At 45.1% G+C, this 19,952-nt stretch overlaps 1 pseudogene; it reads left to right on the top strand.

Moving 5' to 3' along the window:
* Nucleotides 1-1,913: 1,913 nt before the first annotated feature.
* LOC139374590 (NACHT, LRR and PYD domains-containing protein 12-like) overlaps nt 1,914-19,952 on the top strand; it is a 31,641-nt pseudogene continuing 13,602 nt past the window's right edge.

Genomic DNA, 19,952 nt, shown 5'->3' with positions numbered 1-19,952 from the left:
GGGAGAGAGAGGAGGAGACCACGGCCTCTAAAATGAGTCTCTCTGGGGAGAGAGAGGAGGGGACCACTGACTCTAAAATGACTCAAGACACCAGTTCTAAGTGGTAAGAGATTAAATGTAAAATATACATTTCTCTTAAAGATATAAAACTAAAGGGAAAAGTGTTCCCAAATTATATCAAATGTAGGTCTACAGTCGTGGCCAAAAGTTTTGAGAATGACACAAATATTAGTTTTCACAAAGTCTGCTGCCTCAGTGTCTTTAGATATTTTTGTCAGATGTTACTATGGAATACTGAAGTATAATTACAAGCATTTCATAAGTGTCAAAGGCTTTTATTGACAATTACATGAAGTTGATGCAACGAGTCAATATTTGCAGTGTTGACCCTTCTTTTTCAAGACCTCTGCAATCCGCCCTGGCATGCTGTCAATTAACTTCTGGGACACATCCTGACTGATGGCAGCCCATTCTTGCATAATCAATGCTTGGAGTTTGTCAGAATTTGTGGGGTTTTGTTTGTCCACCCACCTGTTGAGGATTGACCAGAAGTTCTCAATGGGATTAAGGTCTGGGGAGTTTCCTGGCCATGGACCCAAAATATTGATCTGTTTTTTCTTCCCCGAGCCACTTCGTTATCACTTTTGCCTTATGGTAAGGTGCTCCATCATGCTGGAAAAGGCATGGTTCGTCACCAAACTGTTTCTGGATGGTTGGGAGAAGTTGCTCTCAGAGAATGTGTTGGTACCATTCTTTATTCATGGCTGTGTTCTTAGGCAAAATTGTGAATGAGCCCATTCCCTTGGCTGAGAAGCAACCCCACACATGAATGGTCTCAGGATGCTTTACTGTTGGCATGACACAGAACTGATGGTAGCGCTCACCTTGTCTTCTCCGGACAAGCTTTTTTCTGGATGCCCCAAACAATCGGAAAGGGGATTCATCAGAGAAAATTACTTTACCCCAGCCCTCAGCAGTCCAATCCCTGTACCTGTTGCAGAATATCAGTCTGTCCCTGACTTTTTTCCTGGAGAGAAGTGGCTTCTTTGCTGCCCTTCTTGACACCAGGCCATCCTCCAAAAGTCTTCACCTCACTGTGCGTGCAGATGCACTCACACCTGCCTGCTGCCATTCCTGAGCAAACTTTGTACTGGTGGTGCCCCGATTCTACAGCTGAATCAACTTTAGGAGACGGTCCTGGCGCTTGCTGGACTTTGGGAGCCCTGAAGCCTTCTTCACAACAATTGAACCGCTCTCCTTGAAGCTCTTGATTATCCGATAAATGGTTGATTTAGGTGCGATCTTACTGGCAGCAATATCCTTGCCCGTGAATCCCTTTTTTTGTGCAAAGCAATGATGACAGCACGTGTTTCCTTGCAGGTAACCATGGTTGACAGAGGAAGAACAATGATTCCAAGCACAACCCTCATTTTGAAGCTTCCAGTCTGTTATTCAAACTCAATCAGCATGACAGTGTGATCTACAGCCTTATCCTCATCAAAACTCGCACCTGTGTTAAGAAGACAATCACTGACATGATGTCAGCTGGTCCTTTTGCGGCAGGGCTGAAATGCAGTGGAAATGTTTTTGGGGGATTCAGTTCATTTGCATGGCAAAGAGGGACTTTGAAAATCATCTGATCACTCCTCATAACATTCTGGAGTATATGCAAATTGCCAACATACAAACTGAGGCAGCAGACTTTGTGAAAATTAATATTAATTCTCAAAACTTTTGGCCATGACTGTACATCATTCATTTAAAAGGCCAAAAATGGATTTACCAATTGCAGACTGTAGCTTTATAAGAAACATCAGGCCTAGAAGTTCCACTATACAGTTGTTAAAATGAAGTAGATGAGGATTTGATGTGATATTGATGAGGTGTTCTGTCTCCCTGTTTTGTTCAGTGTCCAGAAGCCCAGAGCAGAGTCACCTACAACCAGCCTGCTATCAATGAAGAGTGATCAGCCACCTGCTTTCAGCCAGGAACCATTACCAGATGACAATAAGGAAGTGGAGAGTTTGGACAGTGAGGATGTATTAAAGATCACACACAACCTTCTGGACAGAAGAAGTAAGACTGTGTTTCATACAATATCACAAAGAATGGTACAAAGGCCCTTATAAAACACACACACAAACTTATGAGTCCCAACTCTCATTGTTTTCCTACAGGTCAAACTCTGCTGACAGTCCAACAAGACATTAAGGCTAAACTGAAACACAAGTATCAACACATATCTGAAGGAATTGGACACCATGGAAATCATTGTTTGTTCAAAGACATCTACACAGAGCTCTACATAACAGAGGGTGGAAGTGGAGGGCTCAATAATGAACATGAGGTTAGACAGATAGAGATGGCATCCAAGAAACAAAACACACAAGAGACACCAATCAAATGCAACGACATCTTCAAGCCTTTACCTGGACAAGACAAACCAATCAGAACTGTGCTGACCAAAGGAATCGCTGGCATTGGAAAAACAGTTTCTGTGCAGAAGGTCATCCTTGACTGGGCAGAGGGAAAAGCAAATCAGGACGTTCATTTCATGCTTCCTCTTCCTTTCCGTGATCTGAACCTGAAAAAGGACCAATACAGTCTGATGCAACTTCTTTCCCACTACTTCTCAGAGCTGAAAGAGATTGACAGCATTGAAGATGGTGAAACCAAAACTGTTTTCATTTTTGATGGTCTGGATGAGTGTCGACTTCCTCTAGACTTCAAAAACAATGAGAAGTGCTGTGATGTCACGAAGCCAACCTCAGTGGACGTGCTGCTGACAAACCTCATCAAGGGGAATTTGCTTCCCTCTGCTCTACTCTGGATAACTTCACGACCTGCAGCAGCCAATCAGATCCCTCCTGAGTGTGTTGACCAGATGACAGAGGTACGAGGGTTCAATGATCCACAGAAGAAGGAGTACTTCAGGAAGAAAATCACAGATCAGAAACTGGCCAATGAAGTCATCAAACACATGAAGACATCAAGGAGCCTCCACATCATGTGCCACATGCCAGTGTTCTGTTGGATATCAGCCACTGTCCTTGAGATGATGCTGAAAGAGGCAGAGAAGGATGAAGTCCCCAAAACTCTGACCCAGATGTACTCACACTTCATTCTCATCCAAATCATTGCGAAGAACAAGAAGTACCACAAAGCCACAGAGACGAACCCAAAGGAAATGTCTCAGTCAGACAAAGCGATGATCCTGAAACTGGCAAAGCTGGCTTTCCAACAGCTGCTGAAGGGCAACCTGATCTTCTATGAGGAGGAACTGAGAGAGTGTGGGCTTGATGTCACAGAGGCATCAGAGTACTCAGCATTGTGTACAGAGATCTTTAAAGAGGAATCTGGGCTGTACCAAGACAAGGTCTACAGCTTTGTGCATCTGAGCATTCAGGAGTTTCTAGCAGCAGTGCATGCTTTAGAATCATGTCTGGGCAAGGAGGAAAATGTTTTCTCCCCCAAAGCAGTCCCTACTGATGATGAAGAAGAGGAGGAGGAGTCAATCCAGTTGTTTGACTTACACAGGAGAGCAGTGGACCAGGCCTTGAAGAGTGAGAATGGACACCTGGACCTGTTCCTCCGCTTCCTTCTGGGTCTCTCACTGGAGCCCAATCAGAATCTGTTACGAGGCCTTCTGACACAGACAGGAAGTACAACACAGACCAATGAGGAAACAGTTAAAAGAACAGTCAGGTACCTTTCAGACAAGATCAACCAGGAATCCTCACCAGAAAGGATCATCAACTTGTTCCACTGTCTGAATGAACTTGGTGCCAACTCTCTAGTTGAAGACATGCAGACCTCCCTGCATTCAGGAACTCTTTCAGAAACAAGACTAAAACCTGACCAATGTTCAGCCCTGGCCTACCTGTTACTGATGTCAGAGGAGGTGCTGGAGGAGTTTGACCTGAAGACATACAACACATCAGAGAAAGGTTATCAGAGGTTGCTGCCGGTAGTGAGAACCTGCAAGAGAGCACTGTAAGTTCTGTTATTGAGTTGATGTATACAGTATCATTATAATGAAGGATTTGTTTATCTAACAGATTATCTCCTCTCTCCAGACTGGATGGCTGTAACCTCACATATAAATCCTGTGAGACTCTGGCCTCAGCTCTGCAGACACCAAACTCCCCCCTGAGAGAACTGGACCTCAGCTACAATGACCTGGGAGACAGAGGAGTGGAGCTGCTCTGTGTTGGACTAACCAGTCCACTCTGCAACTTACAGACACTAGTGTGAGTTCAATATCTTCAGTATCTACTGTCTTTATAGTGTTTATATATTTGTAGTTATTATGTGTTAGTTTTTACATTATGATAAATATGCAGAAACATACATACAATGTGATAAATATATCAAACTAAGGTTGAGAATATCTTGAGTGAGATAGTATGTTTTTAGCATTGGTGAATCATGTGCGCTTTTGTTATTGTCTTAGTGTATCTCATTATTCTTAAAGCGTTGCATATTTAACAGTGTATTGACATTAGTGGTCAAACGATTATGATTTTTACACCGATACCGAATATTGGAGGACCAAAAAAAGCAGAAACCGATTAATTGGACGATTTTGTATTTTTTATCACAAATTAGACACCTTGCTTTCCCTGGTGCCAATTCAATGTCATTGTCCCACACTGGTGCTCTGCTTTTCTCTGCTATCTGTAAAATTAATATAATCGTACACACACACACACACACACAGCTCTCTGAAGTGACAGGGATACTGAAGAGTCCGCTTAGGAGACACAAATACTCTCAACTGTTTGAATAATAAAACTAGAGTTGAAGTTACCTGTGATGAATGTTGAAAACAACTGTAATTTCTATATGCAGGAAATCCTATTTTAATAATGGACATGGTATGAATTGACTACCAAAGTGTGAGTCAGAAATCCCATGACACCTTCCAGCAAAATCTGAAAAGCGGTTCCTTCATTCATATATTCCATAGGATATGTTTAGATTCACTTCAAATCAGGTCTGTGTTTCGTGTAGGTTTACACCACCTTGCCAATTTAATAACTGTGTAGATATCCATAGGACAAGGTAACTCTGATCAATATTGGCTAAATTTTAGCGAAGATTTTTAAAAAAATTGTAGAGTGGATTTCTGAAAATATGTTGACAAACGTTACCTTATCCTAGCGAGATTTACACGACTATCAAAACTCCGAGGCGTTTCAAGCCTTCACAAAACACAGACCGTATTTGAAGTAGACATTCTCTATGGAAGACACAAACGGTAAAATAATGAAGGAACCCCTTTCGAGTTCAGCCGCAAAGGAATTATGACGCCGCGACTATTTCTCTCTATACCATTTGTATTTCATATACCTCTGACTATTGGATGTTCTGATAGGCACTTTAGTATCGCCAGCCTGATCTCAGGAGTTGATAGGCTTGAAGTCATAAACGGCGTCAAGCATTGCGAAGAGCTGCCGGGAAACGGAGTAAAGGGCTGTTTGAATGAATGCTTACGAGTCTGCTGCTGCCTACCAACGCTCAGTCAGACTGCTCTATCAAATGACTCAATTTCCCTAGTTAATATTGCCCGCTAACTTGAATTTCTTTCAACTAAATATGCAGGTTTAAAAAATATATATACTTCTGTGTATTGATTAAGAATGGCATTGATGTTTATGGTACATTTGTGCAACGATTGTGCTTTTTTCGGCAATGCGCTTTTGTTAAATCATGTTTGGCGAAGTAGGCTGTGATTCGATGATAAATTATAAGGCACCGCATTGATTATGTGCAACGCCTAACCTAGTAATATCATCAACCATGTGTAGTTAACTAGTGATCATGTGAAGATAGTTTTTTATAAGGTAAGTTTTATGCTAGCTAGCAACTTACCTTGGCTCCTTGCAGCAACAAGGTCCTTTTGATGCTGCACTTGTGTAACAGGTGGTCAGCCTGCCACGCAGTCTCCTCATGGATTGCAATTTAATCGGCCATAATCGGCATCCGAAAATGCTGATTACCGATTATGAAAACTTGATTAATCGGCCCTAATTAATCGGCCGACCTCTAATCGACATATCTCCTCTCTCCAGACTGGTTGACTGTAAAATCACACATGAATCCTGTGAGACTCTGACCTCAGCTCTGCAGACACCAAACTCCCCCTTGAGAGAACTGGACCTCAGCTACAATGACCTGGGAGACAGAGGAGTGAAGCTGCTCTGTGTTGGACTAACCAGTCCACTCTGCAACATACAGACACTAGTGTGAGTTCAATATCTCAAATCAAATCAAATGCATTTGTCACAAACACATGGTTAGCAGATGTTAATGCGAGTGGTGCGAAATGCTTGTGCTTCTAGTTCCGACAATGCAGTAATAACCAATGAGTAATCTAACCTAACAATTCCAGAACTACTACCTTATACACACAAGTGTAAAGGGATAAAGAATATGTACATAAAGATATATGAATGAGTGATGGTACAGAACGGCATAGGCAAGATGCAGTAGATGGTATCGAGTACAGTATACATATGAGATGAATAATGTAGGGTATGTAAACATTATATTAAGTAGCATTGTTTAAAGTGGCTAGTGATATATATTTTACATCAATTTCCATCAATTCCCATTATTAAAGTGGCTGGAGTTGAGTCAGTGTGTTGGCAGCAGCCACTCAATGTTAGTGGTGGCTGTTTAACAGTCTGATGGTCTTGAGATAGAAGCTGTTTTTCAGTCTCTCGGTCCCTGCTTTGATGCACCTGTACTGACCTCGCCTTCTGGATGATAGCGGGGTGAACAGGCAGTGGCTCGGGTGGTTGTTGTCCTTGATGATCTTAATGGCCTTCCTGTGACATCGGGTTGTGTAGGTGTCCTGGAGGGCAGGTAGTTTTCCCCCGGTGATGCGTTGTGCAGACCTCACTACCCTCTGGAGAGCCTTACGGTTGTGGGCGGAGCAGTTGCCGTACCAGGCGGTGATACAGCCCGCCAGGATGCTCTCGATTGTGCATCTGTAGAAGTTTGTGAGTGCTTTTGGTGACAAGCCGAATTTCTTCAGCTCCTGAGGTTGAAGAGGCGCTGCTACGCCTTCTTCACGACGCTGTCTGTGTGGGTGGACCAATTCAGTTTGTCCATGATGTGTACGCCGAGGAACTTAACTTACTACCCTCTCCAATACTGTCCCATTGATGTGGATAGGGGGGTGTTCCCTCTGCTGTTTCCTGGAGTCCACAATCATCTCCTTTGTTTTGTTGACATTGAGTGTGAGGTTATTGGGGAGATGTTGTTGCCTACCCTCACCACCTGGGATCGGCCCGTCAGGAAGTCCAGTACCGAGTTGCACAGGGCGGGGTCGAGACCCAGGGTCTCGAACTTGATGACAAGCTTGGAGGGTACTATGGTGTTAAATGCTGAGCTGTAGTTGATGAACAGCATTCTCACATAGGTATTCCTCTTGTCCAGATGGGTTAGGGCAGTGTGCAGTGTGGTTGCGATTGCGTCGTCTGTTGACCTATTTGGGCGGTAAGCAAATTGGAGTGGGTCTAGGGTGTCAGGTAGGGTGGAGGTGATATGGTCCTTGACTAGTCTCTCAAAGCACTTCATGATGACGGAAGTGAGTGCTACGGGGCGGTAGTCGTTTAGCTCAGTTACCTTAGCTTTCTTGGGAACAGGGAGAATGGTGGCCCTCTTGAAGCATGTGGGAACAGCAGACTGGGATAAGGATTGATTGAATATGTCCGTAATCTTCAGTATCCACTGTGTGTTTTATATATTTTGTATATAGTAAGTATGTGTATGTTTTTAACATTGTTTAATAATTTCCTCCTGTTATTGTCTTAATGAATAACATTATTCTTAAATCTTTGCATATTTAACAGTGTATCAACATATCTCCTCTCTCCAGACTGGTTGACTGTAAAATCACACATGAATCCTGTGAGACTCTGACCTCTGCTCTGCAGACACCAAACTCCCCTCTGAGAGAACTGGACCTCAGCTACAATGACCTGGGAGACAGAGGAGTGGAGCTGCTCTGTGTTGGACTAACCAGTCCACTCTGCAACATACAGACACTAGTGTGAGTTAAATATCTCGACTGAGTTAGTATGTTTTTAACATTGGTTAATCGTGTCCTTCTGTTATTGTCTTAATGCATCTCAATTTCTTAAAGCTTTGCTTATTTAACAGTGTATCGACATATCTCCTCTCTCCAGACTGGCTGACTGTTACCTCACATATAAATCCTGTGAGACTCTGGCCTCAGCTCTGCAGACACCAAACTCCCCCCTGAGAGAACTGGACCTCAGCTACAATGACCTGGGAGACAGAGGAGTGGAGATGCTCTGTGTTGGACTAACCAGTCCACTCTGCAACATACAGACACTGGTGTGAGTTAAATATCTTCAGTATGAGTTATTATGTGGATGTTTTAAAGATGTGTCAATCATGTGTTCTTCTGCCCTCTAGTCTAGGTCAGTGTGGTCTGACAGAGGGTTGCTGTTCAGATCTGGCCTCAGTCCTGAGTTCACCCAACTCACAACTGAAACAGCTGCAGCTGAGAGACAATGACCTGCAGGACTCAGGAGTTACACTGCTGTCTGCTGGACTGGTGGATCCAGACTGTAAACTACACACACTGGGGTAAGTACAGCAGTTTCAGTCAGGTTGGTACTGAGCTGAGTTACACTGCTGTCTGCTGGACTGGAGGATCCAGACTGTAAACTACACACACTGGGGTAAGTACAGCTGTTTCAGTCAGGTTGGTACTGAGCTGAGTTACACTGCTGTCTGCTGGACTGGAGGATCCAGACTGTAAACTACACACACTGGGGTGAGTACAGCTGTTTCAGTCAGGTCGGTACTGAGCTGAGTTAAACAAATAATCTAATATTTCATCACAATGTTTGTGTCATGGACAAATGGATGGGTGTCCTACAAGATGATTGACACCAGTACATCAACCTAGACAGCTGTTGTGTGTCTCTGTAGGCTGTCTGGCTGTCTGGTCACAGAGGAGGGCTGTGCTGCTCTGTCTTCAGCTCTGAGGTCAAACCCCTCCCACCTGAAAGAGCTGGACCTGAGCTACAATCACCCAGGAGTCTCTGCAGGGGGACTGCTTTCAGCTGCTCTGGTGGATCCCACATATAAACTGATGAAGCTGAAGTAAGTCAGAATAGATGTCCTAATAGTGTGAGCAGCGGTTGTGTCATATGTAGTGTAGTAGGTTCAGTAACATGAGGACATGATGGTAGAATTAAGGGGAACTTTACTCAGCAGGCTGAGCACTCCAACACAGCATACATCATCACCACATGAATACTCTTCTTCTGCATCTCTGATTGATATCCTGTTGGAATTGTACTCCGTTCTGTATGCAGTAGGTAGGATAGAATACCTGTATGTCTCTAGTACAAATTGTACTCTGTTCTGTATGCAGTAGGTAGGATAGAATACCTGTATGTCTCTAGTAATGAATTTTACTCTGTTCTGTATGCAGTAGGTAGGATAGTAATGAACTGGGATAGTGCACCAGAACACAACAATATGGTTTAAATGTTGACTGCTTTATTAGGTCTTTGTCAGTCAATAACCTGTTTCTCCTACAGTGTGGATCATGGTGGAGAGTGCAGGCTGAAATCAGGGCCGAGGAAATGTAAGTCTCTTCAATCCTAATTAACTGTTTATTCAGAACTATAGTAACATAGTAACTAATCAATACTTGTTCTGTAACTACAAAACAACATTTTATATGAAGATGTGGTTTGATTAAACTCTCCTTTTGTCTACAGATGCTTGTCATCTCACCCTGGATCCAAATACAGCAAACCCATACCTGATACTGTCTGAGGGGAACAGGAAGGTGACACAGGTGTAAGAGAGGCAGCATTATGAAGACCATCCAGACAGATTTGACTGTCTTCCCGAAGTTCTCTGCAGAGAAGGCTTATCTGGATGTCGTTATTACTGGGAGGTGGAGATGGATGGTGACGGGGCTTTCATTGGTGTGGTGTACAAAGGAATGAAGAGGAAGGGTGGGGAGAGTGACCGTAGGATTGGACACAATAGGAAGTCCTGGTGTTTATTCTGCTCTCATAGTGGTTATGAATTTATCCATGTTGGAGTCAACAGATCCATCTCTGGTCCTGATTCTGACAGAGTTGGAGTGTATCTGGACTGGTCAGCTGGTACTTTGTCCTTCCATAGTGTGTCCTCCTCTGGTACACTGACACACCTTCACACAGAACACACCACATTCACTGAACCCCTCTATCCTGGGTTCTGGGTTACTACCTTCTCAGTGACCCTGTGTCAGATAGATGACCAACATATTCAGAGGTGAGTCATAGCAATGTTTCATCATTTGTTTCCTCTGGAATAATTTCTACAATTAGATTAATATTAGTGGTGTGTTTTAATGTGTTCTGTTGGACCTACAGACAGTTAGATTAGTAGTAGTGGTGTGTTGTGTTCTGTTGGACCTACAGACAGTTAGATTAGTAGTGGTGTGTTGTGTTCTGTTGGACCTACAGACAGTTAGATTAGTAGTGGTGTGTTGTGTTCTGTTGGACCTACAGACAGTTAGATTAGTAGTAGTGGTGTGTTGTGTTCTGTTGGACCTACAGACAGTTAGATTAGTAGTAGTGGTGTGTTGTGTTCTGTTGGACCTACAGACAGTTAGATTAGTAGTGGTGTGTTGTGTTCTGTTGGACCTACAGACAGTTAGATTAGTAGTGGTGTGTTGTGTTCTGTTGGACCTACAGACAGTTAGATTAGTAGTAGTGGTGTGTTGTGTTCTGTTGGACCTACAGACAGTTAGATTGGTAGTGGTGTGTTGTGTTCTGTTGGACATACAGACAGTTAGATTAGTAGTAGTGGTGTGTTGTGTTCTGTTGGACCTACAGACAGTTAGATTAGTAGTAGTGGTGTGTTTTAATGTGTTCTGTTGGACCTACAGACAGTTAGATTAGTAGTAGTGGTGTGTTTTAATGTGTTCTGTTGGACCTACAGACAGTTAGCTTAGTAGTAGTGGTGTGTTTTAATGTGTTCTGTTGGACCTACAGACAGTTAGCTTAGTAGTAGTGGTGTGTTTTAATGGGTTCTGTTGGACCTACAGACAGTTAGATTAGTAGTAGTGGTGTGTTTTAATGTGTTCTGTTGGACCTACAGACAGTTAGCTTAGTAGTAGTGGTGTGTTTTAATGTGTTAGTAGATTCATGTCCTCTATTTAATTTCAGTCTGTTAAAGAGCCCCTCTGTAATGTCATTCTCTCTCTAAACACTACCTGGTACCTGGTGACGTCACATCTCTAGGGGGGAATGTAACTCATGATACCTGGTGACGTCACATCTCTAGGGGGGAATGTAACTCATGATACCTGGTGACGTCACATCTCTAGGGGGGTATGTAACTCATGATACCTGGTGACTTCCTCTCTAGGGGGGAATGTAACTCATGATACTTGGTGACTTCATCTCTAGGGGGAATGTAACTCATGATACCTGCTGACATCAGCTCTAGGGGGGTATGTAACTCATGATACCTGGTGACGTCACATCTCTAGGGGGGGGGTGTAACTCATGATACCCGGTGACTTCACATCTCTAGGGGGAATGTAACTCATGATACCTGGTGACGTCACATCTCTAGGGGGGGTGGGGGGGTTTAACTCATGATACCTGGTGACTTCACATCTCTGGGGGGGGGGGGGGGGTATGTAACTCATGATACCTGGTGACTTCATCTATAGGGGGGTATGTAACTCATGATAACTGGTGACTTCATCTCTAGGGGGGAATGTAACTCATGATACCTGGTGACTTCATCTCTAGGGGGAATGTAACTCATGATACCTGGTGACTTCATCTCTAGGGGGGTATGTAACTCATTATTCCTGGTGACTTCATCTCTAGGGGGGAATGTAACTCATGATACCTGGTGACTTCACATCTCTAGGGAGGGGGGTATGTAACTCATGATACCTGGTGACTTTATCTCTAGGGGGGTATGTAACTCATGAGACCTGGTGACATCATCTCTAGGGGGGTATGTAACTCATGATACCTGGTGACTTCATCTCTAGGGGGGAATGTAACTTATGATACCTGGTGACTTCACATCTCTAGGGGGGAATATAACTCATGATACCTGGTGACTACATCTCTAGGGGGGAATGTAACTCATGATACCTGGTGACATCACATCTCTAGGGGGGAATGTAACTCATGATACCTGGTGACTTCATCTCTAGGGGGAATGTAACTCATGATACCTGGTGACTTCCTCTCTAGGGGGGTATGTAACTCATGATTCCTGGTGACTTCATCTCTAGGGGGGAATGTAAGTCATGATACCTGGTGACTTCATCTCTAGGGGGGAATGTAACTCATGATACCTGGTGACTTCATCTCTAGGGGGGTATGTAACTCATGATACCTTGTGACGTCACATCTCTAAGGGGGTATGTAACTCATGATACCTGGTGACTTCACATCTCTAGGGGGGTATGTAACTCATGATACCTGGTGACTTCCTCTCTAGGGGGGAATGTAACTCATGATACTTGGTGACTTCATCTCTAGGGGGAATGTAACTCATGATACCTGGTGACATCAGCTCTAGGGGGGTATGTAACTCATGATACCTGGTGACGTCACATCTCTAGGGGGGGGTGTAACTCATGATACCTGGTGACTTCACATCTCTAGGGGGAATGTAACTCATGATACCTGGTGACGTCACATCTCTAGGGGGGGTGGGGGGGGTTTAACTCATGATACCTGGTGACTTCACATCTCTGGGGGGGGGGGGGGGGTATGTAACTCATGATACCTGGTGACTTCATCTATAGGGGGGTATGTAACTCATGATAACTGGTGACTTCATCTCTAGGGGGGAATGTAACTCATGATACCTGGTGACTTCATCTCTAGGGGGAATGTAACTCATGATACCTGGTGACTTCATCTCTAGGGGGGTATGTAACTCATTATTCCTGGTGACTTCATCTCTAGGGGGGAATGTAACTCATGATACCTGGTGACTTCACATCTCTAGGGAGGGGGGTATGTAACTCATGATACCTGGTGACTTTATCTCTAGGGGGGTATGTAACTCATGAGACCTGGTGACATCATCTCTAGGGGGGTATGTAACTCATGATACCTGGTGACTTCATCTCTAGGGGGGAATGTAACTTATGATACCTGGTGACTTCACATCTCTAGGGGGGAATATAACTCATGATACCTGGTGACTACATCTCTAGGGGGGAATGTAACTCATGATACCTGGTGACATCACATCTCTAGGGGGGAATGTAACTCATGATACCTGGTGACTTCATCTCTAGGGGGAATGTAACTCATGATACCTGGTGACTTCCTCTCTAGGGGGGTATGTAACTCATGATTCCTGGTGACTTCATCTCTAGGGGGGAATGTAAGTCATGATACCTGGTGACTTCATCTCTAGGGGGGAATGTAACTCATGATACCTGGTGACTTCATCTCTAGGGGGGTATGTAACTCATGATACCTTGTGACGTCACATCTCTAGGGGGGGGGGGGGTGTAACTCATGATACCTGGTGACTTCACATCTCTAGGGGGAATGTAACTCATGATACCTGGTGACGTCACATCTCTAGGGGGGTTGGGGGGTTTAACTCATGATACCTGGTGACTTCACATCTCTGGGGGGGGGGGGGGGGGGTATGTAACTCATGATACCTGGTGACTTCATCTATAGGGGGGTATGTAACTCATGATACCTGGTGACTTCATCTCTAGGGGTGTATGTAACTCATGATACCTTGTGACGTCACATCTCTAGGGGTGGGGGGTGTAACTCATGATACCTGGTGACTTCACATCTCTAGGGGGGAATGTAACTCATGATACCTGGTGACGTCACATCTCTGGGGGGGGGGTGTAACTCATGATACCTGGTGACTTCACATCTCTGGGGGGGGGGGGTATGTAACTCATGATACCTGGTGACTTCATCTCTAGGGGGGTATGTAACTCATGATACCTGGTGACTTCACATCTCTGGGGGGGGGGGGGTATGTAACTCATGATACCTGGTGACTTCATCTCTAGGGGGGTATGTAACTCATGATGCCTGGTGACTTCATCTCTAGGGGGGAATGTAACTCATGATACCTGGTGACTTCATCTCTAGGGGGAATGTAACTCATGATACCTGGTGACTTCATCTCTAGGGAGGTATGTAACTCATGATACCTTGTGACGTCACATCTCTGGGGGGGGGGTGTAACTCATGATACCTGGTGACGTCACATCTCTAGGGGGTATGTAACTCATGATACCTTGTGACGTCATATCTCTAGGGGGGGGGGGGGGGATGTAACTCATGATACCCGGTGACTTCACATCTCTAGGGGGTATGTAACTCATGATACCTGGTGACTTCACATCTCTAGGGGAGAATGTCACTCATGATACCTGGTGACGTCACATCTCTAGGGGGTATGTAACTCATGATACCTTGTGACGTCATATCTCTAGGGGGGGGGGGTGTAACTCATGATACCTGGTGACTTCACATCTCTAGGGGGTATGTAACTCATGATACCTGGTGACTTCACATCTCTAGGGGAGAATGTCACTCATGATACCTGGTGACGTCATATCTCTAGGGGGTATGTAACTCATGATACCTGGTGACTTCACATCTCTAGGGGGGTATGTAACTCATGATACCTGGTGACTTCATCTCTAGGGGGGTATGTAACTCATGATACCTTGTGACGTCACATCTCTAGGGGTGGGGGGTGTAACTCATGATACCTGGTGACTTCACATCTCTAGGGGGGAATGTAACTCATGATACCTGGTGACGTCACATCTCTGGAGGGGGGGGGGGTGTAACTCATGATACCTGGTGACTTCACATCTCTGGGGGGGGGGGGGTATGTAACTCATGATACCTGGTGACTTCACATCTCTGGGGGGGGGGGGGGGGTGTATGTAACTCATGATACCTGGTGACTTCATCTCTAGGGGGGTATGTAACTCATGATGCCTGGTGACTTCATCTCTAGGGGGGAATGTAACTCATGATACCTGGTGACTTCATCTCTAGGGGGAATGTAACTCATGATACCTGGTGACTTCATCTCTAGGGAGGTATGTAACTCATGATACCTGGTGATGTCACATCTCTAGGGGGTATGTAACTCATGATACCTTGTGACGTCATATCTCTAGGGGGGGGGGGGGGAATGTAACTCATGATACCTGGTGACTTCACATCTCTAGGGGGTATGTAACTCATGATACCTGGTGACTTCACATCTCTAGGGGGTATGTAACTCATGATACCTTGTGACGTCATATCTCTAGGGGGGGGGGGGAATGTAACTCATGATACCTGGTGACTTCACATCTCTAGGGGGTATGTAACTCATGATACCTGGTGACTTCACATCTCTAGGGGAGAATGTCACTCATGATACCTGGTGACGTCACATCTCTAGGGGGGTATGTAACTCATGATACCTGGTGACGTCACATCTCTAGGGGGGTATGTAACTCATGATACCTGGTGACTTCATCTCTAGGGGGGAATGTAACTCATGATACCTGGTGACTTCACATCTCTAGGGGGGAATATAACTCATGATACCTGGTGACTACATCTCTAGGGGGGAATGTAACTCATGATACCTGGTGACATCACATCTCTAGGGGGGAATGTAACTCATGATGCCTGGTGACTTCATCTCTAGGGGGGTATGTAACTCATGATACCTGGTGACATCATCTCTAGGGGGGAATGTAACTCATGATACCTGGTGACTTCACATCTCTAGGGGGGTATGTAACTCATGATACCTGGTGACTTCACATCTCTAGGGAGGGGGGTATGTAACTCATGATACCTGGTGACTTCATCTCTAGGGGGGTATGTAACTCATGATACCTGGTGACATCATCTCTAGGGGGGTATGTAACTCATGATACCTGGTGACTTCACATCTCTAGGGGGGTATGTAACTCATGATACCTGGTGACTTCACATCTCTAGGGAGGGGAGGTATGTAACTCATGATACCTGGTGACTTCATCTCTAGGGGGGTATGTAACTCATGATACCTGTTGACTTCATCTCTAGGGGGAATGTAACTCATGATACCTGGTGACTTCATCTCTAGGGGGGAATATAACTTATGATACCTGGTGACTTCACATCTCTAGGGGGGAATATAACTCATGATACCTGGTGACTACATCTCTAGGGGGGAATGTAACTCATGATACCTGGTGACATCACATCTCTAGGGGGGGATATAACTCATGATACCTGGTGACTTCATCTCTAGGGGGAATGTAACTCATGATACCTGGTGACTTCCTCTCTAGGGGGGTATGTAACTCATGATTCCTGGTGACTTCATCTCTAGGGGGGAATGTAACTCATGATACCTGGTGACTTCATCTCTAGGGGGGAATGTAACTCATGATACCTGGTGACTTCATCTCTAGGGGGAATGTAACTCATGATACCTGGTGACTTCATCTCTAGGGAGGTATGTAACTCATGATACCTTGTGACGTCACATCTCTGGGGGGGGGTGTAACTCATGATACCTGTTGACTTCACATCTCTAGGGGGGAATGTAACTCATGATACCTGGTGACGTCACATCTCTAGGGGGTATGTAACTCATGATACCTTGTGACGTCATATCTCTAGGGGGGGGGGGTGTAACTCATGATACCTGGTGACTTCACATCTCTAGGGGGTATGTAACTCATGATACCTGGTGACTTCACATCTCTAGGGGAGAATGTCACTCATGATACCTGGTGACGTCATATCTCTAGGGGGTATGTAACTCATGATACCTGGTGACGTCACATCTCTAGGGGGGTATGTAACTCATGATACCTGGTGACTTCATCTCTAGGGGGGGATGTAACTCATGATACCTGGTGACTTCACATCTCTAGGGGGGAATGTAACTCATGATGCCTGGTGACTTCATCTCTAGGGGGGTATGTAACTCATGATACCTGGTGACATCATCTCTAGGGGGGTATGTAACTCATGATACCTGGTGACTTCACATCTCTAGGGGGGTATGTAACTCATGATACCTGGTGACTTCATCTCTAGAGGTGGTATGTAACTCATGATACCTGGTGACATCATCTCTAGGGGGGTATGTAACTCATGATACCTGGTGACTTCACATCTCTAGGGGGTATGTAACTCATGATACCTGGTGACTTCACATCTCTAGGGAGGGGAGGTATGTAACTCATGATACCTGGTGACTTCATCTCTAGGGGGGTATGTAACTCATGATACCTGGTGACTTCATCTCTAGGGGGGAATGTAACTCATGATACCTGGTGACTTCATCTCTAGGGGGGAATGTAACTTATGATACCTGGTGACTTCATCTCTAGGGGGGAATATAACTCATGATACCTGGTGACTACATCTCTAGGGGGGAATGTAACTCATGATACCTGGTGACATCACATCTCTAGGGGGGAATATAACTCATGATACCTGGTGACTTCATCTCTAGGGGGAATGGAACTCATGATACCTGGTGACTTCCTCTCTAGGGGGGTATGTAACTCATGATTCCTGGTGACTTCATCTCTAGGGGGGAATGTAACTCATGATACCTGGTGACTTCATCTCTAGGGGGGAATGTAACTCATGATACCTGGTGACTTCATCTCTAGGGGGGTATGTAACTCATGATACCTTGTGACGTCACATCTCTAGGGGGGGGGGGGGTGTAACTCATGATACCTGGTGACTTCACATCTCTAGGGGGAATGTAACTCATGATACCTGGTGACGTCACATCTCTAGGGGGGTGGGGGGGTTTAACTCATGATACCTTGTGATGTCATATCTCTAGGGGGGGGGGGGGGGGGGGGGTGTAACTCATGATACCTGGTGAGTTCACATCTCTAGGGGGGTATGTAACTCATGATACCTGGTGACTTCATCTCAAGGGGGGAATATAACTCATGATACCTGGTGACTACATCTCTAGGGGGAATGTAACTCATGATACCTGGTGACATCACATCTCTAGGGGGGAATGTAACTCATGATACCTGGTGACTTCACATCTCTAGGGGGGAATGTAACTCATGATACCTTGTGACTTCATCACTAGGGGGGTATGTAACTCATGATACCTGGTGACTTCACATCTCTAGGGGGGTATGTAACTCATGATACCTGGTGAATTCACATCTCTAGGGAGGGGGGGTATGTAACTCATGATACCTGGTGACTTCATCTCTAGGGGGGTATGTAACTCATGATACCTGGTGACTTCATCTCTAGGGGGGAATGTAACTCATGATACCTGGTGACTTCATCTCTAGGGGGGAACGTAACTTATGATACCTGGTGACTTCACATCTCTAGGGGGGAATATAACTCATGATACCTGGTGACTACATCTCTAGGGGGGAATGTAACTCATGATACCTGGTGACATCACATCTCTAGGGGGGAATGTAACTCATGATACCTGGTGACTTCATCTCTAGGGGGAATGTAACTCATGATACCTGGTGACTTCCTCTCTAGGGGGGTATGTAACTCATGATTCCTGGTGACTTCATCTCTAGGGGGGAATGTAACTCATGATACCTGGTGACTTCATCTCTAGGGGGGAATGTAACTCATGATACCTGGTGACTTCATCTCTAGGGGGGTATGTAACTCATGATACCTTGTGACGTCACATCTCTAGGGGGGGGGGTGTAACTCATGATACCTGGTGACTTCACATCTCCAGGGGGAATGTAACTCATGATACCTGGTGACGTCACATCTCTAGGGGGGGTGGGGGGGTTTAACTCATGATACCTGGTGACTTCACATCTCTGGGGGGGGGGGGGGGTATGTAACACATGATACCTGGTGACTTCATCTATAGGGGGGTATGTAACTCATGATACCTGGTGACTTCATCTCTAGGGGGGAATGTAACTCATGATACCTGGTGACTTCATCTCTAGGGGGAATGTAACTCATGATACCTGGTGTCTTCATCTCTAGGGGGGTATGTAACTCATTATTCCTGGTGACTTCATCTCTAGGGGGGAATGGAACTCATGATACCTGGTGACTTCATCTCTAGGGGGGAATGTAACTCATGATACCTGGTGACTTCATCTCTAGGGGGGTATGTAACTCATGATACCTTGTGACGTCACATCTCTGGGGGGGGGGGGGTGTAACTCATGATACCTGGTGACTTCACATCTCTAGGGGGGAATATAACTCATGATACCTGGTGACTACATCTCTAGGGGGGAATGTAACTCATGATACCTGGTGACATCACATCTCTAGGGGGGTATGTAACTCATGATACCTGGTGACATCATCTCTAGGGGGGTATGTTACTCATGATACCTGGTGACTTCACATCTCTAGGGGGGTATGTAACTCATGATACCTGGTGACTTCACATCTCTAGGGAGGGGGTATGTAACTCATGATACCTGGTGACTTCATCTCTAGGGGGGTATGTAATTCATGATACCTGGTGACATCATCTCTAGGGGGGTATGTAACTCATGATACCTGGTGACTTCATCTCAAGGGGGGAATATAACTCATGATACCTGGTGACTACATCTCTAGGGGGAATGTAACTCATGATACCTGGTGACATCACATCTCTAGGGGGGAATGTAACTCATGATACCTGGTGACTTCACATCTCTAGGGGGGAATGTAACTCATGATACCTTGTGACTTCATCACTAGGGGGGTATGTAACTCATGATACCTGGTGACTTCACATCTCTAGGGGGGTATGTAACTCATGATACCTGGTGACGTCACATCTCTAGGGAGTGGGGGTATGTAACTCATGATACCTGGTGACTTCATCTCTAGGGGGGTATGTAACTCATGATACCTGGTGACTTCATCTCTAGGGGGGAATGT

The sequence above is a fragment of the Oncorhynchus clarkii genome, chromosome 19 (genome assembly GCF_045791955.1).
Source record: "Oncorhynchus clarkii lewisi isolate Uvic-CL-2024 chromosome 19, UVic_Ocla_1.0, whole genome shotgun sequence".
NCBI classification, from domain to species: domain Eukaryota; kingdom Metazoa; phylum Chordata; class Actinopteri; order Salmoniformes; family Salmonidae; genus Oncorhynchus; species Oncorhynchus clarkii.
Note: the sequence above shows the minus strand (reverse complement) of the source record. Positions and strands in the feature narration are given on the sequence as shown.